General features: G+C 43.7%; 1 non-coding gene across 1 annotated transcript; it reads right to left on the reverse strand.

Annotated features, from left to right (window-relative positions):
- TRNAF-GAA (transfer RNA phenylalanine (anticodon GAA)) lies at positions 1–73 on the reverse strand. Its single transcript has one exon. It is a non-coding gene; the product is annotated as a tRNA-Phe (tRNA).
- Positions 74–8,593: the final 8,520 nt, after the last annotated feature.

Below are 8,593 nucleotides of genomic sequence, written 5' to 3' on the forward strand. Positions count from 1 at the left end.
TGCCGAAACCCGGGATCGAACCAGGGACCTTTAGATCTTCAGTCTAACGCTCTCCCAACTGAGGTATTTCGGCTGATGAGCTGGGGAGTCTCCAACAGTGTAAACCCAACTTCAGAAAAGTTCTATTAAAAAATTATAATTGTTATATCACCATCACTTCTAAAGATTAATCATTTTCCTAGTCCAAAATTAGAAATGTATAGCATTAGATATAAAGTGATACAATAGTGGTTACTAGTTAGGGTCAGTGATGATCTTGCACTAAAATGCATTGAGGAAATTGTGTGTTCTCTAATTTTGATCTACAATGAATATAATTGTTCAGGCTTTGAACTTCCCACCAGGAGGTGATCGGATCTATATATATTTTTGTTAACTCCTTAAATGTTCTGTTCAAAGTTGGCTCAGTAATGGCCATAGTGGCTCCCCTAAGAGTGAAAGGACGCTGAACTGCGGGGTGAAGTACAGGACTCTCACTGACTGTAATACTGTTCCTGGGGACAAAGAAATATTCAATCATGTTTTCTTGGAAGCCCCCGCAATCATGGATATCACTTATCATTTAATTAATTCAGATTAGTTTTGAAATTGTGACATAGTCCAGCTGATGTGAACAATAATTAAACACCCAGCTCTAGATCAGTATCAGATAAGGCACTGCCCTTCCAAGGGATTGTGGGTTTCAGTCCCATCTGGGCGGTGGACGTTTCTTCTTTTTACAACTTTTTTTTTATCTTTTCTTCATACATTGCTTTATGGTCTCCATCATGCTAAGGGCAATGTTTGTACTAAGTCAGAGAAACTTTCTTGATAAATTTTACACTGATTGTCATTTACATACTATAAATTCAAATATCTCTGATTGTCCTATTGACTGTCTTACAAGGAGCCAATTTAAAATGGGCCCAGTCACTAAGCGGTTAAATATCAATATTGACATAATTCATGATATATTTACGTTCATCACCAGTAATGATCATCTTTTTGCCGACAGGTTTGGAAAGTGTTAATAATAATAATAATAATAATAATAATCTTCATTTCTATAGCGCCAACATATTCCGCAGCGCTTTACAATTCAGGAGGATCATATACAAACAACAGTTATAGAAAATACAATATTTAGAGGGGAAAAAAAGACAACCCTGCTCGTGAGAGCTTACTATCTACAATGAGATATGGGGGGAACGGCAAGGTACAAGTGCTTATTCACAATGACAATCCAGCCATCTCACGGAAATGGGGGATAGATATTGGATTACTGGACCAGTTGGCCAGAGCCTTGAGATGCATTTGGGTGCCATGGAGTTTGATGTCGAGTTATGTTGTGAGAAGCTGTAGAGGGACTATGTGAATCGAATCTGATTACGGAGAGTGATAGACTGTCCTAAAAAGATGTGTCTGAAGCTGAAATCTGAAGTTAATCCTAAAGACTCCACAGAAGTCATGATGGCCGAGCAGTCTAAGGCGCTGCATTCAGGTCGCAGTCTCCTCTGGAGGCGTGGGTTCGAATCCCATTTCTGACATCAACATTTTCTTTCTGTGTCGAAATTGTACAGATTATCTCCTGTTATTGATTTGTACATTTTAGAAAACATAATAACGCTGCTTTCACACTACATTTTTTTAGCATGCGTCATGAACATTTTTTTGCTGCAAAAGCGGATCCTGTATTTGCAAAGAAAAACGCATGCAAACGCATGTGTTATTTTGCAGGATCCTGTCACTTTAAGTTTATGGGCGGGCATGGGAGTCATGTAATCAGGAGTGAGGGGAACTGAACGTGAAAGACTGGGAGCCGACATCTGACAGCTGAGGAGGCTTGTAGCCAAGGTAAATATCGGGTAACTTACTTAGATACCCGATATTTACATTGGTTACGAGTGTCTGCAGCTGCTAGGAGCCGGCTCCCTGCACACGTAACCAGGGTAAACATCGGGTAACTTGCTTGGATACCCGATATTTACATTGGTTACGAGCGTCTGCAGCTGCTAGGAGCCGGCTCCCTGCACACATAACCAAGGTAAACATCGGGTAACTTGCTTGGATACCTGATATTTACATTGGTTACGAGCGTCTGCAGATGCTAGGAGCAGGGCTGCCTGCTCCCTGCACACGTAACCAAGATAAACATCGGGTAACTAAGCCCGCGGTTACCCGATATTTATCTTGGTTACGAGCGTCCTCCTCTCTCAGGCGGGGGACAGGGAGGGGGAGAGAGGGAGGGGGAGAGAGAGACTGATCACGCGAGGCTGGTTTCTGGGCATGCTCAGTAGAGCAATCAGGATCCTGTCTATCAGCACGCCAGCGTTCACATGTGTTTGCATGCTATTTAGTCAGGATCCAGCAATTTGCAGTATTTGGATGCAGCTCAAAAACGCTACAAGTAGCGTTTTTGAAAAAACTTAAAAAACTGCAAGTCGCTGGATCCTCACTATAACGCACGCAAACGCATGTTGACGCGAGTCAATTGCAAATGCATTGAAATGAAAACGCATTTGCACTGGATCCATTTTTGCGTTAACAAAACATTCATGACGCATGTTAAAAAAAATGTAGTGTGAAAGCCGCCTAACACTAAAATCTTATATAGAATTTACTCTGTAACGCAGTATTGAGCTGCGGAGCGTCAGCTCTTCTGTCTAACACTCTTCTAACTCTGCAATATCAGCTCACAATGGTTTCTTATAGGGACAGCTGAGGATCCAGAATGAAATCAATATCTCTTTGTGTGACAACACCTTTAACCCTATCCCTGCCATTGATGTGGTATAATGTAGTGGAAATATCACAAAGCTTCTCTTAACCCTTTCACCTGTAGTTTATGTGCTGGATTATAGATATGCAGTGTATTAGACCCGCAAAACACATCCGTTTAATTTGTACGTGTGCGGTACGTATTTGCACGTACCGGAGACACGCACACATGGAGACCCATGTTGTTCTATGGTAGATGGCACACACACGTAAAATCACACGGAACGTGTGTCCGTGTGATAAGTACGTGTGTGCGCTTTTCTACACGGACAACATGTCCATTTTTGGCCGGCATCACGCAGGCACGGACCCGCTAAAGTCTATGGGTCTGTGCCTGCACGGACCGCACACGGAGTATGTCCGTGTTCAGCACGTTTCGTGCGTGTGCGTTTTTACACTAGCGATCTTATATTTTTTTTTTTAAATTAAATTCAGTATACTTACCTTTTCTTCTGCTGTTCTCAGTCATACTTACATTGGAGCTCGTTTTTTGTCTTCCCCCGGCTCATACCGCTCCCCGATCACCAGCGCGGCGAGGAACAGCTGTGCAGAGAATACGCGGCAACAATTACTTTGAAAATGCCGGCCGCTCATTAATCAATCTCGTATTCCCTGCTTTCCCCACCCACCGGCGCCTATGATTGGTTGCAGTCAGACACGCCCCCCACGCTAAGTGACAGCTGTCTCACTGCACCCAATCACAGCAGCCGGTGGGCGTGTCTACACTGTGCAGTAAAATAAATAAATAAATAATTAAAAAAAACGGCGTGCCGTCCCCCCCCCATTTTAATACCAGCCAGATAAAGCCATATGGCTGAAGGCTGGTATTCTCAGGATGGGGAGCCCCACGTTATGGGGAGCCCCCCAGCCTAACAATATCAGTCAGCAACCGCCCAGAATTGCCGCATACATTATATGCGACAGTTCTGGGACTGCACCCGGCTCTTCCCGATTTGCCCTGGTGCATTGGCAAATCGGGGTAATAAGGAGTTTTTGGCAGCCCATAGCTTCCAATAAGTCCTAGATTAATCATGTCAGGCGTCTCCCTGAGATACCTTCCATGATTAATCTGTAAGTGACAGTAAATAAACACACACACACCCGAAAAAATCCTTTATTAGAAATAAAAAACACAAACATATACCCTGGTTCACCACTTTAATAAGCCCGAAAAAGCCCTCCATATCCGGCGTAATCCAGGATGCTCCAGCGTCGCATCCAGCTCTGCTGCATGGAGGTGTCCGGAGCTGCAGAAGACACCACCGCTCCTGTCACCTCCACGCAGCTAATGAAGGCTATAGCGCGATCAGCTGTATTCAGCGTTGGCCGCGAGTAACCTCAGTGACAGCTCAGCTGATCGCGCTATTGCCTTCATTAGCTGCGTGGAGGTGACAGGAGCGGCGGTGTCTTCTGCAACCAATCATAGGCGCCAGTGGGTGGCGAAAGCAGCGAATACGAGATTGATTAATGAGCGGCCGGCATTTTCAAAGTAATTGTTGCCGTGTATTCTCTGCACAGCTGTTCCTCGCTGCGCTGGTGATCGGGGAGCGGTGTGAGAGAGGGCTGTTAACTTCAGTCACTCGGGGGATTAGCGGTCACTGGTGAATCCTTCACAGGTGACCGCTAATCAGTACGCGGCACACAGAGAGCCGCGGCATGACAATGAAGTCGGGTGAAGTTCACCCGAGTTCATTCTCATCGCGCAACTCTGTCTGCTGTCAGCCGACATGTATCAACGACATTGTGCAACACACAAACGGACATTCCACATGGACATTCCACATACACATACACGGGCATTTTACACACAAACACAGACGTTTTACACGTACACACGGCTCGCATACGCCATCACACGGATGCCATACGTACCGGAGAAACGCCCCAAAAAAACGGAACACGGACCCGAAAAACGTACCGTGTCACATGCACGTTTTTTTTGCGGAAGTGTGTTTTAGGCCTTAGTGTAACCAATATAAACCCATCCCTGTGTAGTATTATTCGAATCTCGGTAATTCTGAGATTGTTTTTTTCTGACACATTCTACTTCATGATAGGGGTAACTTTAGTACGATATCTTTTACATTTATTTGTGAAAAAAATTGGAAATTTGGAAAACATTTTGCAATTTTCAAAACTTGATTTATTTATGCCCTTATACCAGAGAGTTATGTCCCATAAAATTAATAAATTACATTTCCCACTTGTCTACTTTACATCAGCGCAATTTTTGAAATGTATTGTATTTTTCAGATTATAAGATGCACTTTTCCTCCCAAAAATCTGGGAAGAAAGTGAGGGGTGCGTCTTTTTTAAATCTGCATGTAGCTTACCGGGTTAGTGGAAAGGGGTTGCAAGAGGCCGAGGGACTGCTGAGGCCGCTGTGTAGGGGCTGAGGTGGCTGTGGTGGCTATGTGGTGTATGCAGCCGCTGTGCAGGGTCTCTGGTAGCTGCTACTGGAGCGGCTGTGTGATGTCTGCAGTGGCTATGCAATGTCTGTGCGGGGTCTCTAGTGGCTGCAGCGGCTGTACGGTGTCTCTGGTGGCTGCAGCGGCTGTGCGGTGTCCGCGCGGGGTCTCTGGCGGCTGGACTGGCGCAGCAGGTCTAGCGGTGACGTCAAACAATGACACCCGGAGTCGGCGCATGCGCAGATGGAGCTCTCAGCCCAAGCTCTCATCTGCGCAGGCGTCTGCTCTAACCCATTGATCTCCACCCAGCGGACTTCAGGAAAATGGTGGCTGGAGATGGCGCTTATGCAGATGAGATCTTGCCATTGAGCCTAGAGCTCATTCAGCGCTGATTCCAGGCGCCATTTCTTTGAAGCCCTCACCACGTGCAGCCGCCACAACTGAAGCAGCCCCAGCCTTCGTCCCAGCCTCCGCCGCAGCCCCAGCACAACCTACAGTTTCTGGGACATCCACCACCTCTGCCTCCTGTGACTCCTCCACCACCGCCACTGCCCACTCCGGCAAGACACCACCGGATTACAAGACAGACCCCTTTTTTTTCACTTTTTTTGCTCTGAATCTTGTGCGTCTTATAAAATGAAAAATACGGTAATTTTTTTTGTTTCAATGTTATAAAGGTTCAAAGTTTATCAGCAATTTCTCATTTTTCAAACATAAATTTTCAAAATAATTTTTTAGGGACCAAATAAAATTTGAAGTGACTTTGAGAGGCCTATATGACAAAATACCCAAAAGTGACACCATTCTAAAAACTGCACCCCTCAATCTGCCACAAAACCACATTCAAGAAGATTAATAACCCTTCAGCTGCATCACAGGAATAAATGCCAAGTAGAATTAAGAATTAATTTACATTTTTACCTAAAAATGTTGCTTTAGCCGGAATTTAAGGGATAGCATGACAAAATTGCCCCAAAGTTTGTTATCCACTTTTATTTCTGGTAATTGGGAGGACCCAGAATGAAAGGAGCAATATTTGAAATTTGGAACACAAATTTGGCTGAAATAGATTGCGAAATAGAAACTGGCCACAAGTGACCCCATTTTGGAAACTAGAGCACTCAAGGATTTTATTCGGGGGATAGTGAGCATTTTGAACCCATGGATACTTCACAGAATTTGATTACATTAAGTTATCATATTGAAAATTTTCATTTTATTCACAAACATTTTGCTTTAGCACCAAATATTTCACTTTTTCAAGAGGCAACACCAAAATATAGTCCACACAGTTTGTTACCCAATTTCTTTCCAGAGTATTGATACCCCACATGTGGTCACAAAGTTCTGTTTGAACAAACGGGAGTGCTCAGAACGGAAGGAGCAATTTTGGAATTTTGAAAAAGCTGAAATAAATTGCGGGCACCATGTCGCATTTGCAGGGCCCTTAACCCCTTAAGAACCACGGGCAGTAATATTACGTCTTACCGGTCATAGTAATACTGCCCGCGGTCTGCCGCCGGCAGCATGCAGCGATCGGCGCACATCTCAGCTGATTTTCACAGCTAAGATGTGTGCCTGCCAGGCACGAGCAGAATCGTTATCTGCTCGTGCCGTTTAACCCCTTAAATTGCGCTGTCAATATGTGACAGCGCCATTTAAATGGCATCTGTGGTAAACATTTACTTACCGCCCAATATCGGAAGTCACGTGATGTGATCATGTGACTTTCGGTGGTTGTATACGGTAGAATTTGGCTCAACAGTGAGAATTTGGGTGCCTCCGGGAAAAAAAGGTCATTGGTTCAAAGGTGAACCCGGGCACACACAATCAAGAAAAAGAGAGTAGATGTCTTTTAGTTTGCTTTTATTCATGCAAAGATATGAAAAAATAATATCATATGACGTTTCGGCCCAACACAGAGGCCTTTAACAAACAAATGATCTGGGTGACAAAAAGAAAAAACAACCATAAGTACAGGTTAAGGTGTAACATATTATTACATACATGCAAATGGATTCTTTACAATGCATGAAAAGAAAATTGTATGGACTGTCACACATGTTAGAAGGGTAAAACGGTATAACATAAGACTCAAAATAATAATGACTGACCATTTGGTACATATGTCATGAGGTGTAACCTTATGATAGAAAGGGGTGTACATACCTAACTGAGTATGCAAAAAATAAGGAAGGTGAACAACATGTTCACATGGGTGAAAGCTGAGAGTAGAGATATATATCTAAGGCAAAAGACAATAGTGTCAAATATATATTACTCTGGTGTAGATAAATAGTTCAGATACTAGCAAGAGGAGCAGAACCTGTCAACGTGAGTTATTTAGGGAATTTTTTTCATTTTCACTGTAAAGGCTGCTTTACATGCTTCAATTAATCGTGCGATCGCACCCGCCCCCATCGTTTCTGCAGCACGGGCAATTTGTTGCCCGTGTCATACAATGCTGTAACCCCCCATCACACGCACTTACCTTCCAAACGACCTTGCTGTGGGCAGCGAACATCAACTTCCTGACGGGGGACGGACGTTCGGCGTCACAGCGACCGGTCAATAGAAGCGGAGGGGCGGAGATGAGCGGACGTAAACATCCCGCTGACCTCCTTCCTTCAGCATTGCCGGCGGGACGCAGGTAAGCTGCAGTTCATTGTTCCCGGGGTGTCACACGGTGCGATGTGTGCTGTCCCGGGTACGATGAACAACAGGACGTGCGATTTTTAGAAAATGAGCGGCGTGTCAGCGAAGAAAGAGAAGGTGAGTAATTCTGCTCGTTCATAGCTGTCACATGCTACGATATCACTAACAATGCCGGATGTGCGTCACTTACGACGTGACCCCGCCGACGACATCTCGTTAGATATATCGTAGCGTGTAAAGCCCGCTTAACTCATGTCTCCATCGGACTAGCATCTGTTGCTTAGAAACAAAATTTTCATGATCCAGCAATTTTTTCATCTTATTTGTTACTAGGTTTTTTGGTTATTCGAGCATTTTTGATATAGAATCTTAACAACTGGCGTCCTTAGGGATTAGCTTATTTGCACTCTAATCACTTTTTCACTTGTTGGATGTTGTTGGTTTTAATAAATTAATTAAAAGTTATGTATTAAATTAATTCTCTTGGATTGCTGATAATATTTGTGAATTAGGAGGAGGTTTATATCACAATTTTACTATCTGTGGTTGTCCCATACCACTGTTATTTTAAGGAAGAATCATCCTATAAAATGTTGGAGTTGTCATATTGGCCACAAGATGTCAGTATCAGATACAAATGTTTAAGACTTGTAAATCACGACTGATATTTTTAAGGTTATGATATTAAGTGCCTTAATGATCTGTGAATTACGGAGCCTGGGAAAAAAATCAGTTCAAAAGAAAAAATAATGTTTAAAAAGTATTTTCCCTTA

The sequence above is a fragment of the Anomaloglossus baeobatrachus genome, chromosome 11 (genome assembly GCF_048569485.1).
Source record: "Anomaloglossus baeobatrachus isolate aAnoBae1 chromosome 11, aAnoBae1.hap1, whole genome shotgun sequence".
Classification (NCBI taxonomy): Eukaryota; Metazoa; Chordata; class Amphibia; order Anura; family Aromobatidae; genus Anomaloglossus; species Anomaloglossus baeobatrachus.